A 15,870-nucleotide genomic window follows, 5' to 3' on the forward strand; every position below is an offset into this window, starting at 1 on the left:
GACGTATTGCAAAATAAGCAGAGGTCCAACAGTAGGCCTTTGAATGGGCTACAGGCTGCATTGGGTTCTGCTGCTTTTTCTTCCGAGTCGCCTGCCCCTCCTCCCCCGAAGTCATCGGCTCTTCCTCGGTTGTATCACACACAGGTTCGGAAACATTCGATGCGCATTACCGTCCCCTCCTGCACTGGAGGGTTAAGGACAACGTGATTATATCGAACCAAAATTGAAATGTGCAAGTTGACTTTCCTAGTTATACGTCTTCATTTTTATTCTGGGTTTAACAACCATGAGTTTATGACGTATTTTACATGATTAGTTGGCGACTGGACCTTATTGTTTATATCTCTTATTAAGGATCCATCCATCCATACATCAATTATCAAAACCACACACTTACAATCCGAGTCTAGTTTCATATGCTGCGCTGCTGAGCGACCCGCAGAATATTATGCATGAGTACAAGTCACAAGCCCCGTTTCCACTAACACGGGGCCGGTTCTAGCTTGGTGCCTTTTGAGACCGAGGCAAAAAGATGCAGACTCTCCCCGTCGGGGAATCGAACCCCGGTCTCCCGCGTGACAGGCGGGGATACTCACCACTATACTAACGAGGAGATGTACGCGCACTACTTTTACATCTTCAAGATAAACAGCGGATGACTACTAACATTTGCGAGTAATCAATGACTGAGCTTCATGTCATGACCATGGTGCTCAAGAGAAGAAAAAATACATAATGTACGTCCACTGATACCAGAACAACCATATAGCTTTATACTAAGACGATGATTAAACGGAAAATTCCTTTACAAAACACTGCCACAAAATCATAGTTTCGCAATATTACATCGTGCAACGGGACACAGTGTAAGTACGTGAAGTCGGTAATTAAATCAAGAAAAAAAAGTGAGAGGAAAAGAATACTTTTCTATTATCATATTTTTCTAACTGGCCAAACTGAGTCATATTTTGATTATACACACTAACAGAAAAACAGTGCAAATCTCCGGTAGTCCGTTTCACTTGCGCTCCGCTATGGGGCAGTAACAAGCAGAGCTTAAGTGTGGAAGGAAAAAAAAAACACAGGACAGCATCAATCCCAACTTCACAAACGCCGGAGATCGAGATGCTGTAAGCATGACAATTAACATCTTTATCCAAGGGAACAGCTGCAAGACACAGATGCCGCGCCTAACAAAGGTAGGATCGATTCCGAAGTTCAGGCATTTACAGACGCGGACTCTTCTGGAGTTGATTTTTTTCGGGAGATACGCATCAACTTCAAAAGTATGAACCGCATTATATCTATATCTGTTATGACGTTGTAGCTATTGATACTGATGCATCACAAAAATAATTTAAATGTTTTTTCATTCTGACATATGTTCGTTCGGACGAGGATTTTATTATATGAGATAAGTTTTAAATGAAAACTTTTTTTAATCTATATGATTAATTCTCGAATCTAAGCCAGACTTCACATAAATCATTCATTCATAAATATAATGGAACATACAACATCCAGGTATCCATGAAATTTATGATCAGGCTATACGTTTGTGATAACAACAAAACAACACAACATGTATATTTACAATATATGGGCCTATTGTTTAATATTGCCTCCAAATTATAGCCAGACAATAACGCAATAGGCCGACATCAAACTATTTTCATGTAAAACAAAAGTGCTGGCAGTTTGCTTGTGCTTACAGACCCCGCCTTGAGCCCATCCAGAAAGATCCCAAAAATAACCGACAAGCAAAGGTTGTAACAATCTGAGCATGTTTAGTTTAATGTAATCAGGAGCCGAATTAATAACGCGAATAAATGATCAAACCGAAAGTCTGTAGTCGGGAATATCCGATAACGTCTTTGACGTGCAGTTAAGATAGTCAGAGGAAAAACCTTGTAGTTTACTTATATATATGCCTAAATATATGAGTGTGTCTCTCCGGTGATTTAATGATGAATATAACGATTACATATCAAATCACACATTAAGCAATTATTATATTACTAGGTTGAACGTTTTCACTATGTCTGTCGTCACCTTGATTTCACGATTTTGACTATTCTTCTTATCCCAGATTGAACAAGTCATTGTGGCGATGCAAGATCCCGACATGGGGATAAAGATGAAGAATCAAAGACTGTTAATCACAGTGATTCCACATGCGATGACAGGTGCACGATACATATTTTACTTTTTAAAAATAATTTTTCATGCCGCCCGGGTTGTCTTACACCCGGCCGTGCAGTGTCCCGGGGGCCGGGTCCTAATGGTCATTTAAGCCCTTCACAGGAAAGCCCATACATCGGCGGTCTTCGGGAATCCTGTGCATTAAGACTGTCATCGATCTCCTTGCGCTCATATTTATTTATGTAATTTATTTATCGAGTTCAGCGTTTTTGATTTATGACGGCTTAATGCATTTCTCGACTCTAACTAGATGCCTTCCTCGCTATGCCTTCCCAGGAAATGATATCGTGGAGTGGCTAATTCAGAAGTACTCCATCATGGAAGAAGGTAGGGCCGAGAAGTATGTAGGGAAGCGTTACCTGGTGCTCTTATGTGAGGTTAATCGATTGTTTTTTTCCCTTCGTGACGACGATGGCGCCCCTGCTGGCGAAAGACGTCATCAGGTTTTTTTTTTTTTGTAATAAAATAACAGAAATAAACGAGTCTTTTGAATAATAAATACAAATGAAGTAATAGAATTTGTCATCCATACAACAGATTAGCCTAGCTGCATTTATGTGTAAGCATATGCAATTCACGTGTCTGACAGAAGCATGTTCTGTTCCATTGATATTGCTGAGCCTGTGAATTAATAAATGTCAGAATTGAGCTTGTCCATAACATAGACACCCCATTCGCCTGAAGCTTTTGGGATTTTCTTCCCCTGGCGTCAATTTATCTGCTGAATTATTTATCTTTCTGCTGAGAGGCTATTAGTACAAATAATCTGTAGGCCAGTCCCGAGTCGCGCCGCTACGCATGCTGAGCTGTACGGTTTGATAGTCCCGATGCAAACTTCGCTGATAGCCAGAGGCAGTCAGTCATGCCTGGAGAAATATCGCTATCCGTCTCCCTCATTATGCACTTCTGCAAGACGCTGTTGTCCTGAATTCCCGGGCGATGCAGATGAGGTTTTAAATAGCAAGGGAGCAGATTTCCCTGATTTACAGCCCAGATTGGAAAAGAAGTCGGAATGGAAAGGAGGGGACTTTTAGGCAGTAGATGGCAGATGCATTAACAGACTTGAATGGGCAAAAAACCTGTTGCCCCGGTAAGCAGTTACCCCTCCCTGTAAACACTAGGCTTCCCCCTAGCAGCGCTGTTGCTGCGCCGGTCTGAAACCCCCGGGAGCGCCTGACTGCCAATGGCCGCGGAGGCAGCCGGAAAGTGGAAAGTCCCAATTACTCGTAATTAATTATAGTTCCGATGAGGAATGCACCATCCCCGCGGCTTATTCTGTGCACCATGTCAACGTTTTTTCCAGTTACTTGCTATACCGTAAAATAAAATATAATATGCCTACTCAGTTTCTAGTTATCGTGTGTTCTACTGTATTCCACTGACAAAAATTTAGAGAATTACTATGCCTAAATCTGGGCTACGAGTAGTGGATTTGTTTGAGCTTTGAGTAGTTTACGTGGAAATGAGTGACCACTTTGTGTGTTTTCAGAGGCACTTCATGTGGGGAATCTGATCGTGAAGCACGGCTACATTTACCCCCTAAAGGACCCCAGGACGCTCGTCCTGGGGCCCGACGAGACGCCGTATCGCTTCCAGGTAACCTAAAACCACGGTTTCTTCAGATGGAGGGCAGCGCGAGAGGGTGGTGGCCATGTGGGGGGGCACGCATATCGAAACTATTCGTTGGAGAGACTGCGGAATTACCGTGTAGGACAGTATTTCTCAATCTGGTCCGGGCTCCAGAGCTGAGAGGGTGCAAAAACGTAGACTGTCTGGTAGGGAGCTGGGAGGGAGCAAAAACGTGGATCATCTGTGTGTCGCCGAGGACCGGATTGGGAAACACTGATGTATGAGAACCAATGCCAGTTAAAGTAGCAAAATGCCTTCCACCCGCCTTGTCCCTGACATGTTAAATCACAAAGCACCTTTGTCACGCTGCTTCTGAATAGTTTCAAATGACAGCATCTCCTTTTTGCTAGACTCCGTACTTCTGGAGCTCTCAGCAGTGGCCAGCCTCCGAGCTAGATTACGGTGATTACCAATTATTAATCATGTGCTCGCCTATTACATCATTACTTCCCTTTACTAGAATAATAGAAAAACACAGTTTCTTGCCATGTCTTTCTTTTGCTCTTCTAAAGCGATTTATTTGACTAAGAAGAATATCAGAAAGCAAGGGCAGCTGATAGACTATGAAAAGGTAAGAGAAAATTTTTATTTATGTACATTTCAATGCTATTCTTATTCGCTGGTCTGAAGCATTGCTTGATGAGATCATGTGATAGCTGAATGCTCATGGGAGTTTTACTTACACAAAATATTATGAGGGTAGAAGGAAAAATGATTGGTTCAGAGAGATAACCAATTAGATTGTACATGAGGTGGATCCGAGCAACTAGAGGAGGCAGGAGCAACCAATCAGATGTCTTGGTCCTGCCTCCTCTGCAATCTGATTGGTTATCTATCCGAACCAATCATTTTCCTTCTGCCCTCAGAACATTTTTGTGTAAGAAAACCTCCCACCAATTATGCACATAGTAGGATCGCACATAGACATCCACCAACTTGCCGCCATGTTGCGTCAGGGTCAACGCATTTTAGGTTCTCATCAGTAAGAGGGTTTGTGAATCCGACACTGCCAGCTGATATCCTGGGAGGGGTTCGGCCTGTGAGTCATAACGTGAACCCATGCAGCAACGCAGCCAGCCGTGCGACCTGGCAATGTCGCATTTAAACATCGTCTCCGCAGGACAGCTACAACATGTTGCACAAACGGATCAACCACACCTGGGACTTCGTGGTGATGCAGGCGAAGGAGCAGCTCAGGTAAACCCCACCCCAGCCCGGGAATACTGTCGCATCGAGCTATGAAATCAATTTCATAAATGCACACAAGGGGACAGATGAGAATGGATGAATAAATCTCGTATTAAGAGGATGATGATGTTACCTAAATTAAAAAGTAACATGGTGTGTGGTCATAATTTCCCTCCTATCTGTTAAATCAGACCTCAGCCTAAACACTAGAGTCGGAAATCCATTTCTAAGTGAAAAAGGAAACAGAAAAATGAAAACCCTACCTTGCAGTTCAGTGATTACCGCTATATGCTAATTACCCAGTATGCTTTCTGACTCTCCATCGACTGCTCTGCTCCTACCAGGGCAGCCAAACAGAGGCGCAAGGCGGACCGCATCGTGCTGGAATGTCAGGAACAGGCCTACTGGCTCGTCAACAGACCGCCAGTAAGCACCTCCCCCGAAACCCCTGACTCCCTACATCTGCCCCGGCGAAAACCCAGTATGCTGTGATTAGAGTAAAGCACACACTGGGTAAACCTGAACTCAATGCACCTTGGCAGCTCGAATATCGCCTCAGGCTGGGGGCGATTCTAGGATTTTTTTGAGGTTGTGGGGCAGAGTGGTGGCTCTGGGCCTAGGGATCTGTGCAAGCAAGTGGAAGGTTGTTGGTTCAAATCCTGTGAATGCCCAGAGTGATTCTACTCCGTTGGGCCTTTCAGCAAGGGCCTTAACCTGCAATTGCTTTGTCCTGGGTATGACATTAATCTACATGCAGGCCTGTTAGGAGATCCTTCAACTTACAGGGGAAACTTGGCAGGATTGGCAGGAAGGCATAGGCAGGGTCCCATTCCCCCACAGAGAGCTGGGGGGTTGTGCAGTTCTCTCCCACGACAACGGGTTTGTTCAATGAAGGAAGGCAAAGGAAACATCTGTAAGGACATATGGAACATTTCCGGTATAATTTTCGATCTCCGTCATCTCCAGAGCATTGAGCTCAGCAAAATTCACGGGGGGGGGGGGGGGGGGGGGGGGGAGTTTTATCTTCGTTAAGTAAGACACACAGAGTGTCTCCATGCATACTTTGTGGGGGAGGAATATATCACTTCAGGCCTGATAACCCACTACTGCTTCAGTGTGATCATGAAATATTTACTTAGCTGGGAAGAAGCCTATGTTCTGTGGGACGAGAGCTTTCAGAAGACAGACAGGACAGCAGGCTGCGGGAATGAGCAACTGCACCCTCGCTGAGTGTAATTTGGAGTTCATGAATAACACAGGAGAGTGGAGAATGAAAGTGTGGGACAGGAGCAGAGTGTGGTGTGTATCTGGCTTAATCCCGGCCGTCACTAGGGCCCCTTTCTGCTGGGTGCGCAGCATCTCTCAGGGCTAATAAGCATCAGCGTTTATGTGGGCCATTATCCCCATCCGGGGCGGCATCAGGAGGTGGGAATGGCAGCCACGCAGCTGCGGATCACATCCTAAATTCAGCTTATTTTGCAGATGTACCTTTTATTGAGACTAGAGCAGTTGGGGGTTTAGGGACTTCTCTCAGGGGTCCAGTGGTGATGTCACTCTGCTGACTGTGGGATTTAAACCGGCAACCTTCCAGTCATAGGCGGCGACTGCCAACCCGCTCAGCCACACACCACCTTCATTGATGAAACCCACCGTTTTGACGCCAATTAGACGGAAACACAGTTGAGCCAAAAACCACGCAGCGTAGGGCCCCCCAGTCAGGTGCTGCTCGTGTTTAAAAGGCAGGGACGCTCTGCACTCTGGTACGGCCAGGTGGACGGGGGAAGCTGGGGGGGGGGGGGGGATTAAAACCAGCAAATGACAAAATGGCCACTTCCTGCCTCCTTTCTCTTTGCCCGAGAAACACGAGACGCATCGCTAAGACTGGTGATGCTTGGATCTGGGAGAGAGGAGTGCGAAGGGACTGGGAGACGGCCTGAAGCTAAAATGCAGACATGCTGTGTTTGCGTCTCCCCCCCCCACCACCCCCCCACTTGTTGGGCCTTTTAAACGAGCTGGAAGAGGATCCCACCTCCGGAATACCGGATCCATTATCTGACCTCTATTCCTGCGGCTCAGGCTTAATGCTGCATGTTAGCGGAGAGATAATGGATGTAATTGCAAATAGCAGCGTAATAATTTGCCAAATAGTCTCTCTGCTGTTAAGTCCTGAGCTGATCTGAAGCACTTTAATTGGGATTTAAGGAAACCATGTTAAATCAGATTGCATTCAGTATCGACATTTGGTTAGTTTATTCTGTAAAGCAGGGTACCCCAGTCCTGATCATGGATACTGTGTCACCGACTGGCCCTCCAGGACCGAATGGTCCTTTTGGAAAGCTGTCACACTGTCCCCTACTGGGCAGTGTCGCCATGGGCTGTACCCAGTGGCATCATGGGAAATGTGACCAGTAGTGCTAAGGGGTATTAATGCAGCGTTAGACCGGCGTCAGTCTGCTTGAGAGAAACGAGCTCACTCTTCATCTGAAGTTCAGCTAAGGATTTCTCACCCTCTGATTTTCTGCAGCCGGGAACATTCAGCGTTCAAGAACAAGGCCCTGAGCGAAGGAACCGGCACAACTCCCGAGTCCAGCTGGTCTGAGCTTTTTATTAAGCATATACATTTTTTCCGTAATGCCAGTACCTGCTGTTTATCGCCTCTGTCAGTCACAGGACCGGATCCGGGCAAACAAGAGAGCCGCTCGGGGCCTAGATAAGATCAAAGTCATGAAGAAAAAATATGTATATTAATATCTATATATATATGGCAGCTATAGGCAGAATAGGCTGTTGCCTTGGGCCCCCAAATTACCCAAGGAAGTGAAGTGATAATCAGTGTTTTTGGTGGGAGGGCATCCGAGGGAAGCTCGTGTGTGAGTGTGACAGCACTTCGTTGTGCTCATCTTTCTGTCTCACTTCTTCCTCACTTCCTGCTCTCGTTTTCCATGCTAACGTAAGTACGTCAGCAGTCCCACAATACATACTCGTAATAGTGCTATATTATTCATGGTTTCTAGACTGGATGTCTGCTTAGTAAAGCCAGGAGCTGAGTGTGAGCAGAATTCCTACTGTCTGATTCCTTGCATGTGATTCGCTCGTGGGAGTTTTACCCTCACAAAAATGTTCTGAGGGCAGAAGGAAAAATGATTGGTTCAGAGAGATAACCAATTAGATTGTAGAGGAGGTGGGTCTAAGGAACTAGAGGAGGCAGGAACAAGACATCTGATTGGTTGACCCCCCCCCCTCCTCTAGTTGCCTGTATCCACCACTTCTACAGTCTGATTGGTTATCTCTCTGAACCAATGAACCTTGTGCCCTCAGAACATTTTTGCGCAAGTAAAACTCCCATAAACATGTGGCTTATATCATGTTTAGAGACGGTTTTGTTTCTTCCTTCTTTACAGAACAGAACGCGGACTACTACAAAAGAGAGGTAAGCCTGAAAGAATTTAGAGTGAACCTATTTCAGCTGATGGGATGGTTGCCAAGAACAACCAAAGAGGGTGATTAAGTGGGCTCTTAAGAATGCTGTCATAAGAAAATTGCTTCGGAAGGATCTACATCTGTGTTGTCGTTTTCTTTTGTTGGCTCTCAGATATTGACAAATTCTGTTTAAAGGTACAACAGCATGGCTCTTATCAGGGCTTGGATGTGTACCATGCTGTGCCTTTTTTCTGACTCTTATATTCCCCGTGTGATTTTTCATGGCTCCCGACACCAGATTGAACACATCAGGAAATCCCTGGGCCGCTCGAGGGTCAAGTCCTCCATCTGCCTGGAAAGGTTGGATAACAGCCTCCCCCACCTACCCCCCCCCAACACCTGTGATTCAGCCTCAGTCCCAGCATAGCTGGGGGACCACTGGTTCGACACCAGTCCACATTAGTCCCTAACTGGGGGATATCTCTGGGTATTCTGTATACTGTGCCTCTGATTGGTGGGGGGGGGGATCTATTTCATGTTAATTCTGACAAAAATGCTGGGGACTGCTCTTTGTGAAAATCTAACCTCGTTATTTCGTTCTTTCGTCCATCTGCCCATCCATCTTTCACCATAAATCTCAGAGTCACACATATCCTGGATTAATGATGCCTAACTAATATTGAAACCGGTTGACTATTAAACTGAATTGAACTGTATTTAACTGCAAATAATTACTTAATATTGATCAGAAGGTCGCCGGTTCAAGCCTGGCTTCAGCACACTTGTGGGTCCTTGAACAAGGCCCTTAACCCCCAGGTTCCTGGGAGCCTCTACGGGCAGCTGCCCTTTGCTACCAAGCTTTCTCTCACCTATGGAGAGCAAGATGGAGGAGATGAAAAGAGAATTTCCTTATAGGGTTCAATGACGTATAATCATTTCGTCACCATTTCGAGCTCCAGTTTGCTGGAATATGCCAGCATTGAACCTGAATATTTGATGACTTGCAAGGATTATAGAAAGTAGGACTAAAACTGGGAATGGCTGGTCTTCTGTGTTCAGCTTCCTTAAGTTCAGCGAGCAGTACCTGAACCATGACCCCATGATGCAAGGCTGCCCCCCCAGCAACCCCTGGATAACAGATGACACGGCACTCTGGACGCTGAATGCCGACATGTGAGTGTGCGTTACCGCGCCCCATCCTGCCTCTTCAGGGCCACACCCCCAGAGGTGACTGTCGTCTCTTCACTTCCACGCCTCCTGGTGCAGGGTGGAGACACCCACCAAGCTGCGGGTGGAACGATGGGGGTTCGGCTTCACGGAGCTCCTTAGGGACCCTCTGGGACGGTGCAAGTTCAGGGAGTACCTGGAGAAGGAGTTCAGTGGTGAGCAGCATGTAGACCCCCCCGCCCAAGTAGATCAGCTTCATGGAGGCATCGTCAGCAAGTAAGAATCATATTCATTATTTGATCACTGCGGGCCTATTTGGGCAGTGTGTGACTCAGCAGATTGGGATTCATTGCAGGAGGTCATCAGCTCAAATCCCAGAGTCAGCTGAGTGACCTCACTATTGGGCCGTCGATCAGTTACTCCAGGGACTGACTGACCCTGCCCTCTCAAAAAAAAAAAAAAATAGGATCTAGCATCTGCTAAATTAATAATCATGATCCCTCTATGAAAGGCAATTCTCCTCCATATTGGCATCGTGATGAGCGCCTCCTGCAGGTAGCTGATGCATGCGCTGTTTCATTCACAGTGGAGAACCTCTGTTTCTGGGAGGCCTGTGAGGACATCCGGCACGGCGAGAGCGCTACGATCCCGCAGAAGGTGGAAGAGGTCTACAAGTGAGTGCGACCTTGTGGCCCAGTGGGACAGTTTGCATCCCAGTTGAATTTAGAGCAGGCCCTGATGTGGCACTTGCTTACTCCCAGTGGGACTGCAAAGCTCAGGCTCATCACTTCCTTCCCCCCAGGCAGTTCCTGGCCCCGGGAGCCAGCAAGTGGGTAAACGTGGACAGCAAGACCATGGAGAAGACCCTGCAGGGCATGAAAAGCCCACATCGTTTTGTCCTGGATGACGCCCAGATGCACATCTATTTCCTGATGAAGAAGGTAGGAGCATTAACTGTGCACAGCCATGAAAGTGGATGACAGCTTCATTAAAACGGGCTCTCGGCCTCTCCTCTCACCCTCAGGACTCCTACGCCCGCTATTTAAAGTCCGATCTCTACAAAAACATGCTGGCTAGAGCCATAGAACCACAAGAGACCAAAAAAAGGTAAAACTATTATCTTCTATAAAAGGGGTCTTTCTGTAATATATTCCATGTATTTTATATAAGGGGATAAGACTCATATTGGTGTGGGATACACACAGGTTCTGTTTCTGGGGTTGTTAACGATTAATTCCAGGGATTTTTGGGCTTAGTGTGAACTGCTGGCTTCAGCTTAGCTTCGTCACTAAGACTACACAGAGTTCTGTAATGTTAATTGCTTTTGCGTCCCCTGTGATGCTCTCCAGTTTCTGTTTGTAATTCCACGGTAGTCAAGGATTTTCCAACATGGCTGACTTAGAAAAGGCAGTGCCACAAGTGTTAGCGGAACGCTAACATGTTCTCCTTCCCATCATGCCCCAGTGTCTTTCCCTTTGTGAGACGCCAGCGGCACTCCAGCCGTAACCCTGCCCTTTTCGCCCAGGCCTTAGAGGACAACGGCAAGACCAAGTCCCTGGGGTCACCAGCAAGTCCCACAGCAGCCTGCTCTTCCTAACACTGCCTCCTGGGGGGGGGATGCACTCTGAGCTCACTGCTGCCCCACAGAGGCTGTTTGGGGGCGGTGCTCTGCTGCTCTATTTGACGCAGTCTTCCAGGATTTTTAACTTCGGATGTATTTTTATTATAGTGTCATGTTAAATAAGAACAGACTAAATTATGGTTTAGATCAGAAGTGAGAAAAGTCCTGTGTCTCTATATATAGGAAAAGTTTATTTCATTAGTAACAGACAAACCATAGTTGAGCCAAATATTGCCTTATTACTAAGTAATAAACATCTGCATACAACTTTCACTGAAACAATGGTTGTAATAGATAAATAGCCATTTAAAACTTGGCATTTAGCTCAGTGCTTATAATGTGGATTGTGTCCCATATTCCAGATCAAAACTGTGCAGTTTCGAACCTGCATCATGTCTGCTTCAGATTCCAGCAGCTTCTCTCATCCTTTGTTCATTTACTTCTTCAGCATTTCTCAATAAATTAAGCAAGTTTTTAATTCACCTTTAGTGGAATTCTGTCACTTAAATACCAAAATAGAATAACACAGGTGTCGTACTTTTCAACCATTTTTCTTTTGGCTTATAAACGGCATGTGCTACTCTGAGATCACTGACCTGCTGGAGATGTGGTTCGGAACCGCAGGTGACCTCGAGTTCTTTTTTTTTTCCTCCGTGGAGGGAATCAAACAACAAAAGAGATTAGCCAGAGATCCACCCTGCACGGACTTGCTGGTATGATGGGAACGGGACCTAGATTTACTGGAAGCACAAAGAGAGCAAACTAAATTCTGCCCAACAGACAGGCGGAACAAATCGCTACAAAAGGTTTCAGTCACCTGTCTCCCCTGCCAGGACAGCACCTCCCTCCCACAGCGCACCAACAATACATTATACTATTATACCGTGTCTTGGAAAAGTATTGGAATCCTACTTAGTGTTTTAAAAAGCAGCACATTTCTAAATTATCTATATCCCAGTCCCTGAAAGCTATAACTAAAGATTACTGAGGGTAAGATGAATCTCTGCTGCATCTCATAAGTTCATTAAAAATCGAAACTTCCTTTCTTTCAGAACTGAATTTTCTGCCATGTTGGTCTTTAAAATTGTCCATTCGGCTCCAACAAGCTTTCGAACTCCAGTTTGAATGAAATATTGGGCTGCGAATGTGAAGTAGACAGGGTCATGGTGAGGAATGCGTCAGGAATATGGGGCGTGTCTGGAAGTCTGTGTCCATCACCAAAGCCTGTGATATTCATTATTGGCGGTTTGTTTATTGGCTGCTAAGGCTCACAATGGAAGCTCAATACTAAGTGTTTTGAATTACTGAAGTTTGCATGTTGACGGAGCCGGGATGGATGGATGGATGGATAGATAAATGTTTAATAATACATGCAGTACAAGTGTCAAACTAACTTTACCAGACAAGCCCATTAAAACGAGGCTCTCAGTTTCTCTTGAAATTCTTATGTAAAAAAAAAAAAAAATAATAATAATAAACTACTTTGCATGTTACTTTTTAATAGATTTCCTTTTTAAAAAATTAAATCTGACTACGCAAATCCTTCAACTCCTACACTACCCATCAAGGCAATCCTCAGGATTCCAGCAGCACAGAGTTAACTGATGTTCTGCGCGGTTCTTAAAAATGCATGAAACTCGCGAGATAAAAATAAAACAACCGCAACAGAGAATACTGAAATTCCGTCTTCATATTACTGAAACATACAGGATTAAGAGACAACATGAAGTTGGGAAAGGGATTGGTGGGGGGTGGGGGGTGGGATTAAAGGCACTGTCAGCATAACATCATAAAGACGGCACCGATGTCCATTTGCCATGGATTATGTTGTATTCTGCGACTAAAAAGGACCCATAATCTGATTAAGTTCACATCAGACTAATGAGTGAATCTTCTCTGACAGCATTACTGACGCATAGCCCGCCATCCAGAGCTGCATTAGTGCGTTATGGGTTTCTAAGGCCCACCTTAACACAGCAGGGAAACACGTGCTGCTTAGTACGCTATTTCTCGGATCTGTAACATCGTAAGGTCACAGTACAACGTCGTGTCTTTCTGCAACTTTATAGCAGGGCTGAACAGCCAGGTGGCATTTTGGGCATTTTCAAGGTGAGCCGATGGGTAGGCGAGCCGGCAAAAATCTTGGGGAACCCCCCCCCCCTTTCCCAGTCAGCAAAATTTATTGCACAGCAAAAGTTATGGAGACCCCAGCTCTGTAAAATTTACTGTGGGAGTCCAAGGAAACTTTAAAAACACAATATCTCAATCTCCGGAGTCCTTTAAACCTAAAAAATATACAAAGAAATCTATGCTGTGATTCTGCTAGAGAATTTGGGCCCCATGAATGCATATCATATTGGGCCACAAACCCACACCAATGCAGTTATGTTCCAAGTTTTTTACTGTCCTAATCTCCCCCCCTTAACTGCGCCCCAGACTTGATGTTCCACGTTACAATTTCAACCAAATGTTGTGTGTTAAAAAAAAAATTAAATTGTGCACCAAAATTTTTTAACATGAAAGCAAGCATTAATAAAACTTAATCAAATGTTGATTTTTTTTTTTTTATATATAGAATTTCTCATTGTTTTGCTGATATCTGGGAAAACTGGGTTCATGGATCGGGATGGAAAGGCATGTTCAACGCACATTTTTTTTTAAATATTGATTTCCAGCAACTAATAAGCAAATCGAGGGAAATCTGCAAGGTACAAATCTGCAAGGTACAACAGAACCGTTCATCTCATTTCTACCCCGTCAAATCGCGTCCCAGGCTTTCTGGACCTCCCACTGAAATGCATTCAGCGACATCCACCTAAACAATTGCATTACCCCGGCAACGGGACTGCAGTAATCTCATTTAGTCTGAGAATTTGTGTGTCAGAAGGTAGAAAATTAGGATACGGACACGTTGCTCAAAGAGTGCCACGGAGTCACCAGCAGTATCATCAAACACGCCATTTAATACAATAATTTTTTTATCATTGTTTGTATAAATACAAATGATTCTTATTAAACAGCATGACTGACTCGTGCAATACAAATAGGCATATGCATCAAAACCTTTATTAGATTTCAGAAATCACAGAAGAAAATCAAGCTTGGCAAAATAAAAATTATGCAAAATTATCCAGTATATTTCAGCCGTTTCTATAAATGTACGCTAAGGTGGTACTTGCCAACGCCGAAACAATTCTCTCATCCAGTCACAGTGCTCTTTAAAATGGAGATACTTTAATTTATTTAAGGTTGAGTTAAAACACGACATTTAATATTCAGAATAAAATCAAAATCTGATAAGGGATTCACATCGTTTACCGTTTAACTGGTATGTCCATTTTCGATAGGCTTGTTGGGTGGGTAAAAACCCTATTTAACTGATCAGGGTCACTTAGGCAAGTTCACCTTAATTAAAAACAAAATAACTAAACAGCACATAACTAGTCAAAGTGTAAACTCTGCTGTTGGCAAAAACTGTACGGCTGGACCCCCAAGGGCACCAGCGACTGTAGGGCCTTGCTTGGCCAGTAGGGGGCCCCCTTGCACGTGACATTGCAAGGATTTGTAAGTTGTAGGGCGCAGATGGGAAACGAGGTGGGGTAAGAAGCATTTAAAGTGCGGAGCCACATACAGCCATGGGGGTGGGTTTGGGTTTCTAGCACAGCCTGCAAAGACCAGAATAAGTTCCTTTCCTCAACACACTAGCGCCCCCTTGGCCAAACACGACCCATGGTCACCTTGCAAATCATTAAGCTGCCCTGAACCCCACTCTGCTTTCAGTAAGTGCCATTTAAAAACAATGATATACACACATTTTCAGGAGAGCACCTGTGAAGTCACCCCCCCACACACACACACACACACTACTGGCATTGTTTGGCACCCGACCCATGTAAACCTGACCCCGATTTGCATAATTTATTCAGGTATATATCAGAAACCAGGGTTTCTGCCACCTAGAGGCTGTACGGCGCAACAAGAGACAAATCGCCATCAAAAACACAGGACCTGGAGAATCACCCGGGGTGGGGGGGATACATACTGTCACGTACTGGCGTGGGTGGGGGAGGACGCAGGCAGTGTGGCAGTCAGCCAATGGGCGAATTCACGAGAAAAAACACTGTATGTTAAAAACCGCTAGCATCCAGCATGAGAGAAAAAGGTCAAAGCGAGTCAGGGTTTTTCCGGGGGGGGGGGGGGGGGGCAGGGTTGGTCTTACCTACACTGGCATGGGAGGGGTGGGAGGCATTGGTTAATGGTACAATGTGCAAGACAATTATCTGGGAGAGGAAAATTAACTTCCCCTAAAGTAAAACTAAAGTCACAAGAAAACTGTGGTACCCTCTGTCAATAGACCACACTCAAAAAACTCTGAGTAAAAGAGGAACGTTATTGGCCTGGCTAATCTCTCTCTCTCTCTCTCTCTCTCTCTCTCTCTCTCACACACACAGCTTGAAATGCTTTTTACACATTTACACTAATGTATATCACAATGCTACCAAAGCTTTGCAAATGACCACAGAGCGGGACTGACACCCAAGTGTGTGTAGAACCACACACACACACACACACACACACACACACACACACACACACACACACTCACTCTCTCTCTGAAGTGCTTTAAAAACATAACGGATAAA

General features: G+C 45.0%; 1 non-coding gene across 1 annotated transcript; it reads right to left on the minus strand.

Moving 5' to 3' along the window:
- Positions 1-541: 541 nt before the first annotated feature.
- Positions 542-613, minus strand: trnad-guc (transfer RNA aspartic acid (anticodon GUC)). Its single transcript has one exon. It is a non-coding gene; the product is annotated as a tRNA-Asp (tRNA).
- Between the last annotated feature and the right edge of the window lie 15,257 nt (positions 614-15,870).

The sequence above is a fragment of the Brienomyrus brachyistius genome, unplaced genomic scaffold (assembly GCF_023856365.1).
Source record: "Brienomyrus brachyistius isolate T26 unplaced genomic scaffold, BBRACH_0.4 scaffold684, whole genome shotgun sequence".
Taxonomy (NCBI): domain Eukaryota; kingdom Metazoa; phylum Chordata; class Actinopteri; order Osteoglossiformes; family Mormyridae; genus Brienomyrus; species Brienomyrus brachyistius.